General features: G+C 41.1%; 1 protein-coding gene across 2 annotated transcripts in view; it reads left to right on the forward strand.

The window, feature by feature from the left end:
• The window catches only part of SH3BGR (SH3 domain binding glutamate rich protein), a 60,018-nt gene that overhangs the window by 24,843 nt on the left and 18,100 nt on the right, over positions 1-17,075 (forward strand). The gene's annotated exons all lie outside the window — the stretch shown is intronic.

The raw sequence follows: 17,075 nt of genomic DNA on the forward strand, positions 1-17,075 counted from the left end.
GTCTGTCTGTATCTCTTTCTCTCAAAAATAAACATTTAAAAAAAGTTAAAAAAAAAAAGTTCTTTGGTTGATTCTGATGCACACTTCTGTTTAGCAGCCACTAACCTAGGGACTCATTTAAATATTCATGTACGGGGGCGCCTGGGTGGCTCAGTCGGTTGAGCGTCCGACTTCGGCTCAGGTCACGATCTCGCGGTCCGCGAGTTCGAGCCCCGTGTCGGGCTCTGGGCTGATGGCTCAGAGCCTGGAGCCTGCTTCCGATTCTGTGTCTCCCTCTCTCTCTGCCCCTCCCCCATTCATGCTGTGTCTCTCTCCGTCTCAAAAATAAATAAACGTTAAAAAAAATTTAAATATTCATGTACGTGCCTCTCCAAAATGAATGCGATAACATATTTGCTTTGGTTAAAAAACTCGTAGAGAAACTATGAGGTCACTTTGCTTCCTTCCTTCCCTGGAGACCACAAACATCATGAATTTTTGAAAAATTATATATAAAACTATATGTAAAAACTGTATATTTATCTGCATAAGCAGTACATATGTTTTGTATTGTTAATGCCTAATCAGTATCACTTTTTTTAGAATGTTTTATAGCTGGCTCTTTAAAAAAACAACATTATGCTTTGAGATGTATCTACACTAACATATGTAAATCTGTTTCAGCCTCTGCTGTGTTTTATCTTGTCCCATTTAAAAAATATCTAATCTTAATTTTTAAATCCTGCCTTGATTTGTGCTTAAATACTGTCATGTTACATGAAATTCTTTTTTATTTTATTTTATTTTTTAACGTTTATTTATTTTTGAGACAGAGAGAGATAGAGCATGAACGGGGGAGGGTCAGAGAGAGAGGGAGACACAGAATCTGAAACAGGCTCCAGGCTCTGAGCAGTCAGCCCAGAGCCCGATGCGGGGCTCGAACCCACGAACTGCGAGATCGTGACCTGAGCTGAAGTCGGACACTTAGCCGACTGAGCCACCCAGACGCCCGTGAAATTCTCTTTAAGGAGAATAAAGGGATGGCCATGGCATTATAAAACCCAGCGTAGCGAGAGCTAAGAGACCATCCAGTCCAGATTCTTCTCTTCCAGAGGAGGGACTTGAAGCCCACAGGGTTTACAGATACTCCATTCACTAGCAGCATAGACTGTGCTAGAATGGTGGTGTCAGCATTGCTTGGCTTTATAGGTGTTTATGCATGCACACATGGAGAAAGTCCTTCAGGTGTCCTTTGGGAAGACAGACACTTCATGATTTATGAAAATGATGTTATTTGTCACAGTGTCATTTTGTAGTAAACAACACTGTGGAGAAGTAGCAGCAAGGAAATTAATCTAGCTCTAAAAATAGACACCTTGACAATTACATAGAAAATGTATGCTTATAAAATATTAAGTATTATACACCACATTTTTGCTTTTAGAATATTGTTCTTGTCTAAGGCGGGAGCAGCAGGTCATTTTCCCCAAGAGGGCCTTGCAAGTGAGCACTGGCTCCATTAAGGCAACTTTAGTTCTTTAAAGCCATCTGGTCATATCTGATTAAATGAGCATCATTCTTTTTTTTTTTTTTTTTTTTTAACGTTTATTTATTTTTGGGACAGAGAGAGACAGAGCATGAACGGGGGAGGGACAGAGAGAGAGGGAGACACAGAATCGGAAACAGGCTCCAGGCTCTGAGCCATCAGCCCAGAGCCCGACGCGGGGCTCGAACTCACAGACCGCGAGATCGTGACCTGGCTGAAGTCGGACGCTTAACCGACTGCGCCACCCAGGTGCCCCAATGAGCATCATTCTTTTTTTTTTTTTTTTTTTTTTAAATTTTTTTTTTTTTTTTTTTTAACGTTTATTTATTTTTGAGACAGAGAGAGACAGAGCATGAATGGGGGAGGGGCAGAGAGAGAAGGAGACACAGAATCGGAAGCAGGCTCCAGGCTCTGAGCCATCAGCCCAGAGCCCGACGCGGGGCTCGAACTCACGGACTGCAAGATCGTGACCTGAGCTGAAGTCGGACGCTCAACCGACTGCGCCACCCAGGCGCCCCGAGCATCATTCTTAATACCACACTCCAGGCAAGGCTTTGATTGCATAACCAGTTTCCAGTTAATGCCCTGGCAATAAGGAATACACATCCTTCTTCTTTTTTTTTAATGTTTATTTTATTTTTGAGACAGAGAGACAGAGCATGAGCGGGGGAGGGGCAGAGAGAGAGAGAGACCCAGAATCCCAAGCAGGCTCCAGGCTCCGAGCTGTCAGCACAGAGCCCGACTCGGGGCTCGAACTTGTCAACTGGGAGATCATGACATGAGCCGAAGTCGGATGCTCAACTGACTGAGCCCCCCAGGCGCCCCAAGGAATACACATTCTTACTGAACCCAGGCAAATAACTATATTGCCCTGAAACATGGAAAGACTTAACAAGAATCTTCGAATTCTGAAGGAGTCAGGCAGAGAGAGTATCACTTACAAATGTCTCATTTCAACTTACAAAAATAGAGCCTCCTACATTGTTGAGATTTATAAAAAGCTTAAGAGGAAAGACAGAGGGTTTCCTCATATGTCCAGAAAATAGGACGTTAAAATAACGTCAACAGTATTCCAAACAAAACCTGTCCTCCTCCATCACTGATTCATTCAGGTCTATGTAATTCTTGTTCCACTGGACCTACGGTTCGTAGTTTCATGAACCCATCTGCTTCTCAAGTGAAATTCTGGAAATCCTGACTCAGTCCACTGGTATGGTATCAGTGATCTTTGAGCGTTGCCATCAGAAGCCTATCCGCAAAAGCACCTGCCATATAATCCTTTTCCATGGGGCTCTGGGTCATTCTGTGTGGCAGGTGAGGCATTCTGGCTCCCCGTGGACTGGAAAAGCTTTCAGGGAAGCATCCAAATAAAACAAGCTAAGAAAAATCTCTGCGGATGACGACAAAAGACTTAAAATAACTGTGGTTAATTTTATAACTGATAATTTTCAAAGGTGAAAGATTTTATGGGAATTATAACAAGAATAATGGCCCGGTATGAACATTTGGTTGTTTCTGTGGCATGCAAAACAAAATAATAAAGTCAATCCAAAAAGTTTTAGACAAAGTATCTATAAACACAATCACTAAACCTATTTTCAAAGAAGATAGCAAACATTATATTTTATTTGTAAAAATGGATGAATAGCGGAAAACTTTAAAAAATTTTTTATTTAATTAATTTTTCATTTATTTATTTAATATACATCCAAGTTAGTTAGCATATGGTGCAACAATGATTTCAGGAGTAGACTCCTTAATGCCCCTTACCCATTTAGCCCATCCCCCCTCCCACAACCCCTCCAGCAACCCTGTTTGTTTTCCATATTTAAGAGTCTCTTATGGGGCGCCTGGGTGGCGCAGTCGGTTAAGCGTCCGACTTCAGCCAGGTCATGATCTCGCGGTCCGTGAGTTCGAGCCCCGCGTCAGGCTCTGGGCTGATGGCTCGGAGCCTGGAGCCTGTTTCCGATTCTGTGTCTCCCTCTCTCTCTGTCCCTCCCCCGTTCATGCTCTGTCTCTCTCTGTCCCAAAAATAAATAAACGTTGAAAAAAAAATTTATAAGAGTCTCTTATGATTTGTCTTCCTCCCTGTTTTTATATTATTTTTGCTTCCCTTCCCTTATATTCATCTGTTTTGTATCTTAAGTTCCTCATATGAGTGAAGTCATATGATAATTTGTCTTTCTCTAATTTCGCTCAGCTTAATAATACCCTCCAGTTCCATCCACATAGTCGCAAATGGCAAGGTTTCATTCTTTTTGATTGCCGAGTAATACACCATTGTATATATATACCACATCTTCTTTATCAATTCATCCATCGATGGACATTTGGGCTCTTTCCATACTTTGTCTATTGTCGATAGTGCTGCTATAAACATGGGGGTGCATGTGTCCCTTCGAAACAGCACACCTGTATCGCTTGGATAAATGCCTAGTAGTGCAATTGCTGGGTCGTAGGGTAGTTCTGTTTTTAGTTTTTTGAGAAACCTCCATACTGTTTTCCAGAGTGGCTGCACCAGCTTGCATTCCCACTAATAATGCAAAAGAGACCCTCTTTCTCCGCATCCTCGCCAACCAACATCTGTTGTTGCCTGAGTTAATGTCAGCCATTCTGACAGGTGTGAGGTGGTATCTCATTGTGTTTTTGATTGGTATTTCCCTGATGATGAGTGATGTTGAGCATTTTTTAATGTGTCAGTTGGCCATCTGGACGTCTTCTTTGGAGAAGTGTCTATTTATGTCTTTTGCCCATTTCTTCACTGGATTATTTGTTTTTTGGGTGTTGAGTTTGATAAGTTCTTTATAGATTTTGGATAATAACCCTTTATCTGATATGTCATTTGTGAATATCTTCTCCCATTCCATCGGTTGCCTTTTAGTTTTGCTGATCATTTCCTTCTCTGTGCAAAAGCTTTTTATTTGGTGAGGTCCCAGTAGTTCATTTTTGCTTTTGCTTCTCTTGCCTCCAGAGACGTATTGAGTAAGAAGTTGCTGTGGCCGAGATCAAAGAGGTTTTTGCCTGCTTTTTCCTCTAGGATTTTGATGGCTTCCTGTCTTACGTTTAGGTCTTTCATCCATTTTGAGTTAATTTTTGTGTATGGTGTAAGAAAGTGGTCCAGGTTCATTTCTCTGCATGTTTTGGTCCAGTTTTCCCAGCACCATTTGCTGAAGAGACTGTCTTTATTTCACTGGATATTCTTTCCTGCTTTGTCAAAGATTAGTTGGCCATACATTTGTGGGTCCATTTCTGGGTTCTTTATTCTGTTCCATTGATCTGAGTGTCTGTTTTTGTGCCAGTTTTTTTGTTTTTGTTTTTGTTTTTCTTTAGAGAGAGGTTGCAAGTGAGCAAGGGGCAGAGAGAGAGAGAGAGAGAGAGAGAGAGACAGAATCCCAGGAGGGACAAAGACAGATATAGAGAGAGGGAGTGAGAAGCAGGGCTCCCCTGAAGCGGGGCTCATGCTTTTTACCCAAAGTGGGGCTTGAGCTCACCCCAAGTGGGGCTCAAGCTCACCCGATGTGAGACTCGAACTCATGAACCGTGAGATCATGACCTGAGCCAAAGTCAGATGCTTAACGACTGAGCCACCCTGGCGCCCTGAGGAAAACTCTTGATATAACACAATTACCCAGAAACATACTAGACCACGAATATACCCAGCATATGTGCCATGAAATATACCACGAATGCCAAGCACATTCTTACCATATATGGTAGGAATATATCAATAATATTCAGTAAGGATATTCTGAAGTCTGGAGTGGATCCTAAATACCTATATATTAATAAAACTATATGAGTAGGTGACGGGAATACCCAACTGAAAACTACTGTTCCAGAATATGCTAGATTGAAATGAAAGAAGTAAAGATATGATCAAGTTAGGATTTAAAGCAAATTACTGAAGTTACGATTGATAACCTATACCACGGTTGTCAAATGTCAGAAAAAGAAGCACTAGGAATCAATGTCTTTGATACATTATTTCAGGCACGGGAATATTACTAAGCTATCAACAGCAAACATCCACTTACATATATAATTAGATTGCCTCTAGCTGGTGGAGAGGAAGACAGCCATGCCCACCTTAGAGCACTGTTCATACACCGCAGTCGGGGGGACGACTGGGCATCAGAATCCTGTATCCCAGGGAGGCTCTAACACTCCCAACAGCAACACCCACATTGCTCAGAAGAGCCTTCCAGACCCTCTGGCCAAGTCAGGCCACGTCCTCTTTGGGAAGGTGGCTTTGCTCTTGGGACACGCCCCCATCTGATGAACGACACACAGATGACGCACCTGCATCGTGTCATTTTGGGCCCCAAATGATGTGTGATGAAAGTTTTGCTCCCCGTTTTCTGGCATGATCGGTGAGCTCCCATCGAAAGCAGTTTTGAGTCCCGGCAACAATATCTCAGCCAGCGAGGCATTTCCCGGTGACCTGCGGGAGGAAGAGCAGGCGACCAGGTGACTGGGGCGCCTTCCACCGGCAGGAGCCTGGGGGAGGCCGCGAAGGAGACACGGAGAAACCTCGGGGGCGGGGAGCCGTGAGAGGCCCTGAGTCTGCTGCACAAGCACGTGTTCTGGGACTTCCTGACCTGACGCTGCAAGGTGAACGACAGCGTGGACGCAGGGGAGGCCCGATGGTGGTCCAGGGGCTACGCAGGGGGAAATACACGGAGCAGGAAATAGAACCGTGAAGGAGACACCATGCGTGGAAGCCAGGAGCCTGGAATTCGGACGCAGGAGGCCCGACCTGCGAACACACGGGGGTTCCAGGAAGAACAGAAGTCCCGATGGAAGAGAACGAATTGTGAAGGGCACGCGGGAGGGCCCGCCAGGTGAAGATGCTGGCGCCCCTGGTCCCCTGAGCGCGGGAGCCCGGAGCGGAGCCGTCTGCGGACCGGGAAGCGGGGAGGCGCACCCGAAGGTGGCGGTGGCGAGCAAAGGGCTGATGTGAAGGGGGAAACGAAGGCCCAGAGCCCTGCCCAGGTGGGAGGGGCCCCCAGGAGGTGTATTTCAGCCTGGGGTTGGGGAGGCCGGGGAGTGATGGGGAGCAGGCCGGAAGCGGGGACCCTGTGCCCCAGCTGCACCCCGCCTTTAGCCCTGCAGTGATCAGTGGTCAGCAGAGGTCCCTGTCCCCGGGCAGGGCGGGGCGCGAGCTGGGGGCGGGGCCGGGAGCGGCTCCTCCCCAGGGGGGCGGGGTTAGGGCTGCCCTTCAGGAGCACTGGAGAGCTGTCAATGCTGTTTGAATCCAGGCTACCTCCAAGATCAGTTAAGCCAAACTACTAGTTTGTGAGCCGCTTCTGTAAGGGAAGACACTGTAATGATAGTGACATCAGGAAATTTAAACTATCTCAGAAGAATCCAGGAGTTGTGGAAGGAACTATGTAAAGACGGACTTACGGGAGAGTATCTACAATGGGTGGAAGTATGGAGAAAAGAAAGGAAATGCAGGTGTTCTGCACATGTCGCTTTAATTGGAGGAAGGCAGGTAAGCCATTTTGATGGGGGTCCTTTATATCACATAATTGTGATAAATTAACAGGGAGCTTTCAGTTTTATGGATAGGAAACTAAGCAGCAGTGAAAAAACCACTTCAGAACCGTGAGATGAGCAAGGTCGAGGGCAGAGCTGAGGAAGACAGAATGAAGAAACTTAAGCCAGGAACGTAATGAAAGGAATAGAGTGGAAAAGACAGATGAAGAGTGAATTAATATGGCAGAGGTAGGTGGGGGATGGGCTAGATGGGGGATGGGAATTAAGGAGGGCACTTGTTGGGATGAGCACTGGGTGTCATATGTAAGTGATGAATCACTGGGTTCTATTCCTGAAACCAAGACTACACTGTATGTTAACTAACTCGAATTTAATTAAAGAAAAAAAAAAGATCTCCAACTACGATTGTGAGTTGTCTGCTCCTCCCTTTAATCCTGCCAATTTATGCTTTGTATCGTTCATAACTCGGTGGTTAGGCGCATTCGTACTGATGAGTGTTATGACTTCCTAATGGATTGACATTTTTATCAACTTCAGAGGTCCCTTCTTCAGTCTCTGGTAACTCTCTTTGTCTTTCTGTTTTTTCATCATGATATTAAGTCCACTCCAGACTTCTGCTTGCGGTTCGCGTGGTGTATCTCTTACCGTCCATTTACTTTCAACCTACCTGTGCTTTTATTTTTATGGTGTGTCTTTGTAGACAAGGTAGAATTGATGCTTGTGCATTTTCATTCATTCTGACAGTCTCTGTGGTGGCACCATTTAGTCCATTAATTTTTAAGTAATCATTGAATTGGTTTTGTTTAGATTATTATTATTTTATTATTTGTTCCCTTTCATTCCTTAGTTTGATGTCATTTTGCTTTCTTTCAGGTTATTTGAGTGTATTTTAGAATTCCCTTTCAATTTACCTATTGGATTTTTGGCTGTACGTCTTTGAACTACTGTGTGCTGACTGCTCTAGTGATTGTAGTGTATATTGTTAGCATTTCACAGTTTAGTTAGAGTTAGTATTGCAACACTTTATAATATGTGGAAGCATTGCAGTCATATATGTGCATTTACTGGCCTCATCCTTTATGCTGTCTTAGCATGTGTATTACACTTGTGTGTATATCAACTCTGTAATATTGTAATTTTTGCATCAAACAGTCCAATGTATTTTAAAGAAAGCAAGAGGAAGAAGAATCTTTTCTATTTACCCAGACTTTAAAAAATTTTTTCTGATGCTTTTTATTCTTCCTGAAGAGTCAAGTTTCCATCTAGTGCCATTTTGGCCCCAAGAATGTACTTTATCCTGGTGCATTGTTCTAGAGTGCATGTTTGCTGGCAATGAGTTTTCTGTGTGTGTGTGTGTGTGTGTGTGTGTGTGTGTGTGTGTGTGTGTGTGTGTGTGTTTAAGTGTCTTTATTTACTTTGAGAGAAAGAGAGTGCATGTGAGCGAGGGAGGGGCAGAGAGAGATTGGGAGAAAGAGAATCCCAAACAGGCAAGCTCCATGCTGTTGGCACAGAGCCCCACTTGGGGCTCGATCCCATGAACTGTGAGATCATGACCTAAACTGAAACCAAGAGTCAGATGCTTAGCTGACTGAGCCACCCAGGCACCCTCTCTTAGTGTTTCTTTCTTTTTTTCTTTTCTATTTTTTAACTGAAGATGTCTTGGCTTTCATTCTTTTTTTTTTTTTAATTAAAAAATATTTATTTATTTTTGAGAGAGAGAGAGAGAGACAGAGTGCGAGCAGGGGAGGGGCAAAGAGGGAGGGAGACACGGAATCCAAAGCAGGCTCCAGACTCCAAGCTGTCAACACAGAGCTGGACACAGGGCTTGAACTCACAAACTGTGAGATCATGACCTGAGCCGAAGTTGGACGCTTAACCGACTGAGCTGCCCAGGTGCCCCTTGGCTTTCATTCTTGAAGAATGTTTTTAATGAGTGTAGAATTCTTTTTTTTTTTTTTTTTAATTTTTTTTTCAACGTTTTTTATTTATTTTTGGGACAGAGACAGAGCATGAACGGGGGAGGGGCAGAGAGAGAGGGAGACACAGAATCGGAAGCAGGCTCCAGGCTCTGAGCCATCAGCCCAGAGCCCGATGCGGGGCTCGAACTCACGGACCGCGAGATCGTGACCTGGCTGAAGTCGGACGCTTAACCGACTGCGCCACCCAGGCGCCCCAATGAGTGTAGAATTCTTAGTTGACAGTTTTTTTTCTTTCAGCACTTTGAGAGAGAGAGAGAGAGAGAGAACTCAGGGGAGGAGCAGAGAGAGGGAGAGAATCCCAAGCAGGCTCTGCATTATCAGCGCAGAGCCTGATGTGGGACCTAATCTCACAAACCGCAGGATCATGACAAGTTGAAACCAGGAGTCGGATGCTCAACTGACTGAGCCACCCAAGCACCCCTCTTTCAGCACTTTATATGTGTTTTTTGCTTTTGTCTTGTGGTCTCTACTTTTTTTTTTCTTAAGTTTATTTATTTTGAGAGAGAGAGAGTGCAAACAAAGGAGGGACAGAGAGAGGGAGGGAGCATCCCAAGTGCACACACCATTTGTGCAGAGCTTGATGCAGGGCTCGAACCCACGAATGGTGAGGTTATTACCTGAGCCAGAGTCATACGTTTAACTGACCGAGCCACCCAGCTACCTCTGGTCTCTATACTTCTGATGAGACATTGCAGATTATTTGAATCCTTGTTCCCTGTATGTGATATGTTATTTTTCTCTGGTCGCTTTCGAGATTTCTCTTTCGCATTGGTTTTCAGCCATTTGATTATGATGTGCCTAAAAATGATTTTCTTTGTACTTATCTTTATTGGGGTTTGCTGAGATTCTGGACTCTGTAAAAATATGTCTTTTACCAAATTCAGGAACATTTTAGCCATTATACTTTCAAATATTATTTCTGCCCCATTTGCTGTCATTTCTCCTCCTGGAACTCTAATTACATACATATGAAAACTTTTGTTATTATTCCATACTTCCCTGAGGCTTTTTCATTTTTTTTTTAATGTTTATTTATTTTTGAGACAGAGAGAGACACAGCATGAGCAGGGAAGGGGCAGAGAGAGAGGGAGACACAGAATGTGAAGCAGGCTCCAGGCTCTGAGCTGTCAGCACAGAGCCCGACACGGGGCTTGAACTCACGAACTGTGAGATCATGACCTGAGCCGAAGTCAGACGCTTAACCGACTGAGCCACCCAGGCACCCCCTTTTTTCATTTTTAAAATATCTGTTTCTCTCTGATCTTCAAATTAGATGATTTCTTTATCTTTCTTTCTTTCTTTCCTCATTCATTCATTCATTCATTCATTTACATTTTAGAGTGAGTCAGGGGAGGGGGAGAAGTGGGGGGAGAGAGAATCTTAAGCAGGCTCCACACTCAGTGCAAAGCCCAACTTGGGGCTCGATCCCATGACCCTGGGATCATGACCTGAGCTGAAGTCAAGATTCAGATGCTAGGGGCGCCTGGGTGGCGCAGTCGGTTAAGCGTCCGACTTCAGCCAGGTCACGATCTCGCGGTCCGTGAGTTCGAGCCCCGCGTCAGGCTCTGGGCTGATGGCTCAGAGCCTGGACCCTGTTTCTGATTCTGTGTCTCCCTCTCTCTCTGCCCCTCCCCCGTTCATGCTCTGTCTCTCTCTGTCCCAAAAAAATAAATAAACGTTAAAAAAAAAAAAATTAAAAAAAAAAAAAGATTCAGATGCTCAACCAACTGAGCCACCCAGGTGTCTCCAGATTAGATGATTTCTGTTGATCTTATCTTTTATATTCACTTATTTTTTCCTCTGTCATCTTCCTTCTACATTCTGCATCTAGTCTAGTGAGCTTTTTACTTCAGACATTATCCTTTTTCAGTTCCAAAATGTTCCACCCGTTTGATTTTTATTATTTTCATTTCTCTGCCAATGAACACTTTTCAATCGTCTTATCATTGCAAGCATGTTTTCCTTTACTTCTTTGACCACGGGTAGAATGATTGCTTTGACATCCTCGTCTGCTAATTCCAACCTCTGGGTCCTTCCACAGAGCATTTCCACTTACTGTTTTTTTTTTTTCTCTTGAGGAGGGGTCATAGTTTCCTTGTTCTTTTTATGTCAAGTATTTTGGATTGTGTCTGGGACATTGTGAATGTTGTGTTGTGCAGACTGTATTTTGTTACATTCCTCTGAAAAATGTTGATGATTTTATTCCAGCATACACTTAATCTGTGGGACTCAGATTGCAAACTCTATGTTTCTAGTAGCAGCTCAGATCTCAGCTGAGTTATTTTTATTTTAGCCAAATCAGTCCCATGCATGCATGGTTAGGGGCTCAACTGGAGATTTTGCAGAATTTATGTACAGAATTTGGGGCTCCCTCTCTCCCGTCCAGTATTCTGTCCTCATTTCCTGGTAGCTGTGGTTGCCCCAAGTTCTGCTTTCTGATTCTTCAGGCCAGAAATCCTGAGGTTTTTTGTTGTGGTTTTATTTCCCCCGTAACATTTGTTTATTGTCAGACTTAAAAGCCCTGAAAACAGTAACTCACTCAGTGTCATTCTCATCTTTTTTATTTTTTTTAAATTTTATTTATTTATTTTGAAAGACAGATTGAGATCAAGCAGGGGGAGGCACAGAGAAGAGAAGGAGTCTCCTCCCTGTCAGCACAGAGCCCAACGCAGGGCTTGAACTCACGAACCATGAGATCATGACCTGAGCCAGAGTTGACTGTTTACCAGACTGAGCCACCCAGGCGGCCCTCATCTATTTTTTTAAACCATTTTAACCATTTTTTTTTAATTAAAAAAAAATTTTTTTTAGATTTATTTATTTTTGATAGAGAGAGACAGAGCACAAGCGGGGAAGGGGCAGAGAGAGAAGGAGACACAGAATCCAAAGCAAGCTCCAGGCTCTGAGTTGTCAGCACAGAGCCCGATGCAGGGCTCGAACTCACAAACTGCGAGATCATGACCTGAGCCGAAGTCGGACGCCTAACAGACTGAGCCACCCAGGCACCCCTTTAACCATTTTTAAGTGTACAGTTCCGTAATGTTAAGTAGATTCACAATGCTGTGCAAAAGATCTCCAGAACTTTTTCACTTTGCAGAACTTTCTACTCCTGCAACTCCCAATTTCCTCCTCTCCCCAGCCCCTGGTCACCAGCATTTCACTTTCTGTTTCTATAAATTTGACTATTTTAGGTATGTCATATAAGTAGAATCAAAAACATTTGTCTTTTTGTGAGCGGCTTATTTCATTTAGCATCATGCGATCAGGGTTGCTCGGTGCTGTGGCCCGTGACAGGATAACTTTTCTTTTTAAGGCCTCATGATACTCCCTTGGACGTATATACCACTTTTTGTTTATTCATTCATTCACGGATGGACATTTGGATTGTTTCTACCTCTTGGCTGTTATGAATAATACTGCTATGAACATGAACATGCAAATAATTTTTATCATGTTAAGTATCAACTCCCTCTTGAATCTTACTTTGGTTCGTTTTCCTATTTTTCCTTTTGTTCTGTTTGTTTGTTTGTTTTAAGTAGGCTCCACACCCAACGTGGGGCTTCAACTCATGACCTTGAGATCAAGAGTTGCATGCTCTACTGACTGAGCCAGCCAGACACCCCTGTTTTGTTTTGTTTTATCTTTTAAACTCAGAATTTATAGTCATTATCTGTTGGAGGGTTGGGTTTAAAAGGAGATCACTTGGCTATAATGGAATTGGGATTGACAGTGAAATTGGATTTTAACAAAGATTGAGCCATATGTTATATATAAGAGCATAATAAAACAATCATTCAAAGAAAAAATTGAAATAAAGGGATGAGCAGGCACATAGAAACAACAAGAGAGCTGGAGTGGCATTAATATCAGGTAAAGAGGAATTCAAGGCCAAAAGCTTTAACTAGGTAAAAAAGATATTATATAATGAAAAATGATAAAAATCTATGAAGAAAATATAGTAGTCATGTATCTTTATGGATCATGCTAAACAGCAGTCAAGCACATAAATCAAAAACTCCTAGAAATACAATGAAAACTCATTAAAAATATCTTTCAATAAATATGTTGTACTTGTTACTTATCAGACACTATTTTAAGCATGCACACAACTATAATTAGAAACTTCATTTAATACATATATATAGGATATACATCCACACGAATACCAGTATGTTAGATAGATATTAATAAAATATATTCTTCCCTTGTGCTTCCTAAAATAATTTCCATAGCTATCATACACCGGGTCACAAAGAAAACCTTTGTAAATTTCAAAAGGGGATGATTTTACAGACTACGTTCTTTTTTTTTTTTATGGCTTTTGGAAAGCCCTTTTTATTTTATTTATTTATTTTTTAATTTTTTAAATATTTACTTTTGAGAGAGAGAGAGAGAGACAGAGCATGAGAGGGGTGGGGCAGAGAGAGAGGGAGACACAGAATCCAAAGCAGGCTCCAGGCTCTGAGCTGTCCATACAGAGCCCGACACTGGGCTCGAACTCATGAACTGTGAGATCATGACCTGAGCTGAAGTTGGACACTTAACCGACTGAGCCACCCAGGTGCCCCTTTACAGACTGCATTCTTATCCCAACTACAGAATCACAATCTGAAAGAAAAATATTGTAAAAAATTAAGAAATAAACGTGTAGTATACCATTTCAAATAACACCGTATCCAAAAAAAATTTAGCACTGATATTACAGATCATCAAGTAATAAGCAAGAGAGATTATTTCATACCCAAACCCCAGTATAGAGCCAGATCTCTGTACAGAGTGAAATTGTTAACTTTAAACACTCTACAAAACCAGGGTAAAAGCTTAGTAAAATAAATATTCAATTTAAAAATTAACAACAGGAGGGGTGCCTGGGTGGCTTGGTCAGCTATGCATCTGACTTTTGATTTTGGCTCAGCTCATGATCTCAGTTTGTGAGATGGAGCCCTGAGTCGGGCTCTGCACTGACAGCACAGAACCTGCTTGGGATTCTCTCTCCCTCTCTCTGCCCCTCCCTTTCGTGTGTGTGTGTGTGTGTGTGTGTGTGTGTGTGTGTGTGTGTACCTTCTCTCTCTCTCTAAAAAAATGTAACAACAGGAAAATAAAATTAAAAAGTAGGCAGTATGAACCAATAAAAAGAAAAACCAGGGGCACCTGGATGGCTCAGTTGGTGATGATCTCATAGTGGGTTCAAGCCCTGTGTTGGGCTCTGTGCTGACAGCTCAGAGCCTGGAGCCTGCTTCAGATTCTGTGTCTCCCCCTCTCTGCCCCTCGCCAGCTCATGCTCTGTCTTTCTCTCTCTCAAAAATAAATAAACATTAAAAAAAAAAAAAACAAAAAAGAACAACCAAAATAAATACAAAAGAAGGAGAAAGTATGTGTCTGTGTGCCTATGGACATGTGTATAGGTACATATATATAATTTATATGTGATTTGAAGAAATGTAATTTGAATGTACATATATGTAATTTGATTATATATAATTTTAACAGAGAAATGAAATAGATAAAACCCCTCACCAGTTGACACATTACTCAGAATACTTTCCATTATACGTAGATCAATTCCTGTTATAAATACTGAGGGGAAAAGTCTAAAAATGTTAGCAAATGTATAATGCAAAGCAGAATTTATTCTATTAACATAATTAATTACACAGAACTGATTAATGGAGAAAGCCTATATGATTCCATAAGTACAAAGAAGAGATTTGATACAATTCTTCAAATATTCCTAGTTAAAATTAAAATGGATTAAAATATAAATAGAAAGAAACTAATTAACCATGATAAAAACCAATTATCAAAAGGCAACTGTGCCACAATGAATCATGAAATGTTGAAATCAGTTCTTTTACAATTAGAAGCAAAACAGACATGCCTGTCATCACTGTATTATTATTAAACTTTGTTTTAGAAACTGTATTTATTATAGTAATGTAAAAGAAAGAAAATGTCTTGTATATGTAATATGTAAGAAATTTAAAAATTATCTTTATTAAATTTTTTTTGATGTTTATGTTTGAGAGAGAGAGAAAGAGAAAGAGAGAGGGACAGAGTGTGAGCAGGAGAGGGGCAGAGAGAGACGGAGACACAGAATCGGAAGCAGGCTCCAGGGTGAGCTATCAGCACAGAACCCGACGCGGGGCTCCAACTCATGGAACTGCGAGATCATGACCTGAGCCGAAGTCGGATGCTCAGCTGACTGAGCCACCCAGGCGCCCCCAAAATTATCTTTATTTTTATATGATGCAACCATACACCTGCAAATCTCAAGAAACTCCAATAAAATCTATTAAAATTAATATGAGTTTATTAAATTTCTGGATACAAGAAAAACACTAAAAAATTAGGAGTTTTTTCGGGGCACCTGGGTGGCTCAGTCGGTTGAGCGTCTGACTTCAGCCCAGGTCATGATCTCGCAATCATGCGGGGAGTTCGAGCCTTGCATTGGGCTCTGTGCTGACAGCTCAGAGCCTGGATCCTGCTTCAGATTCTGTGTCTCCCTCTCTGTCCCTCCCCTGCTCACGTTCTGTCTCTCTCTCTCTCTCTCTCTCAAAACATTAAAAACATTAAACATTAAAAAAAATTAGTAGGAGTTTTCATTTATATCAACAATAATGGATAGGAAGTTACAGTGTAAAAATCAAATCTTCACAGTGGTGATAAAACTCTGTGAATGATTTAGGAATAAATTTATGAAGAAGCATACAGGGCTTCATGTTATAAAGAACATAATTTTACTCTGAAGGACGCCCACAGCTACTAAAGTAATAGCCCTACAGTGTCTCTGGGTAGGATGACTTTACAAAAAGAACTGAAAAATTTCTAAACTAATAAATATGTAGTGCCCTTTTAAACAAAAGCTTATTTTTTAAAAATTTGACACTAGGAAAAATGACCTTAAAATTTATTGGAATAATAAATGTCTGAGAAGAGCCAAGAAAATTTTTACAAAGACTTTGTGTAGCACCTTTTAAGATTTCTGAATCTTAAAAGCTACACTGATAAAAGCAGTATATTGGCATGGGAGCTGATAAATACATTCATGGATATGCCTATATATTCATGTATAGAATTGTGTATTAACAGATCCAAATATATACATAAAACTTAACAAATGACAAAAACATCTTAGTTAAATGGGAAAACGATGGTATATAAGTAATGCAGACATATTTTGCTGTTTTTCTGGATGAAAACAGAGCCCTAATTTACATTATATACAAAATTAAATTCTAGATGGATTAGGCCTCCAAATATTAATAACTCATGTAAAATAATAGTGCTGCATTTCAGAGAATAAAAATTAGATAAATTTATTTTTTTATAAAAGGCTAAGAATTAAAAAACCCCAAACTTGTAAAACTTTATAGACTAAAAATAAAAATTGTAACCTGACAAAGAGCTAATATTTCTATTATCTAAAGAACCTCTAGAAATTGACAAGACAAACAACTCAAGTAAAAAGGAGCAAAACATATGAAGGCAGGTATCTGAACAGGAAAAGTAAGTGGCTAAAACTTGTGAAAAATATGCTTTTCTCTTCTAGTAATTAGGAAACTGTAAATGAAAACAAAAATGAAATTCCATTTTCTCCCTAACACTTTGGCAGAGATCAAAAACAGAGATCATCTTCATTGGCCTTCATGGCCTCTATCTTCATGATAAAGGAAAAGAGGACATTCATATATTTACTATGGAATATGAATTGCTACAATTTCTTATTTTGGAAATAAATCTAAAAAAAAAAACCCACTGTTCAGCTGAGTATAGTGTTGTTTGTAGAAGCACAAATATATGTAAACATTTTGAACAACCATCATCTGGGAAATATTTGGATAAATTATATATGTAATATGCAGCAGATGCTAAAAATACGAAGTTAGAACCATCTGAATTAATCTGGACAAGTGTCCATGATATATTAAAATAAACAATCAAGTTATACCCTGTGTTGCCATGTCTGTTTTAAAAAACACAAAAATAAAACAAAAATAGCAACCAACCAAAAAAAAAAATAGCCTCTAGATATGTATTAGGATAGATTTAGGTATGTATCACAGTTTAGTATT

This window comes from Puma concolor, chromosome C2 (genome assembly GCF_028749965.1).
Source record: "Puma concolor isolate L17-30 chromosome C2, mPumCon1.1.hap2, whole genome shotgun sequence".
NCBI lineage: Eukaryota > Metazoa > Chordata > Mammalia > Carnivora > Felidae > Puma > Puma concolor.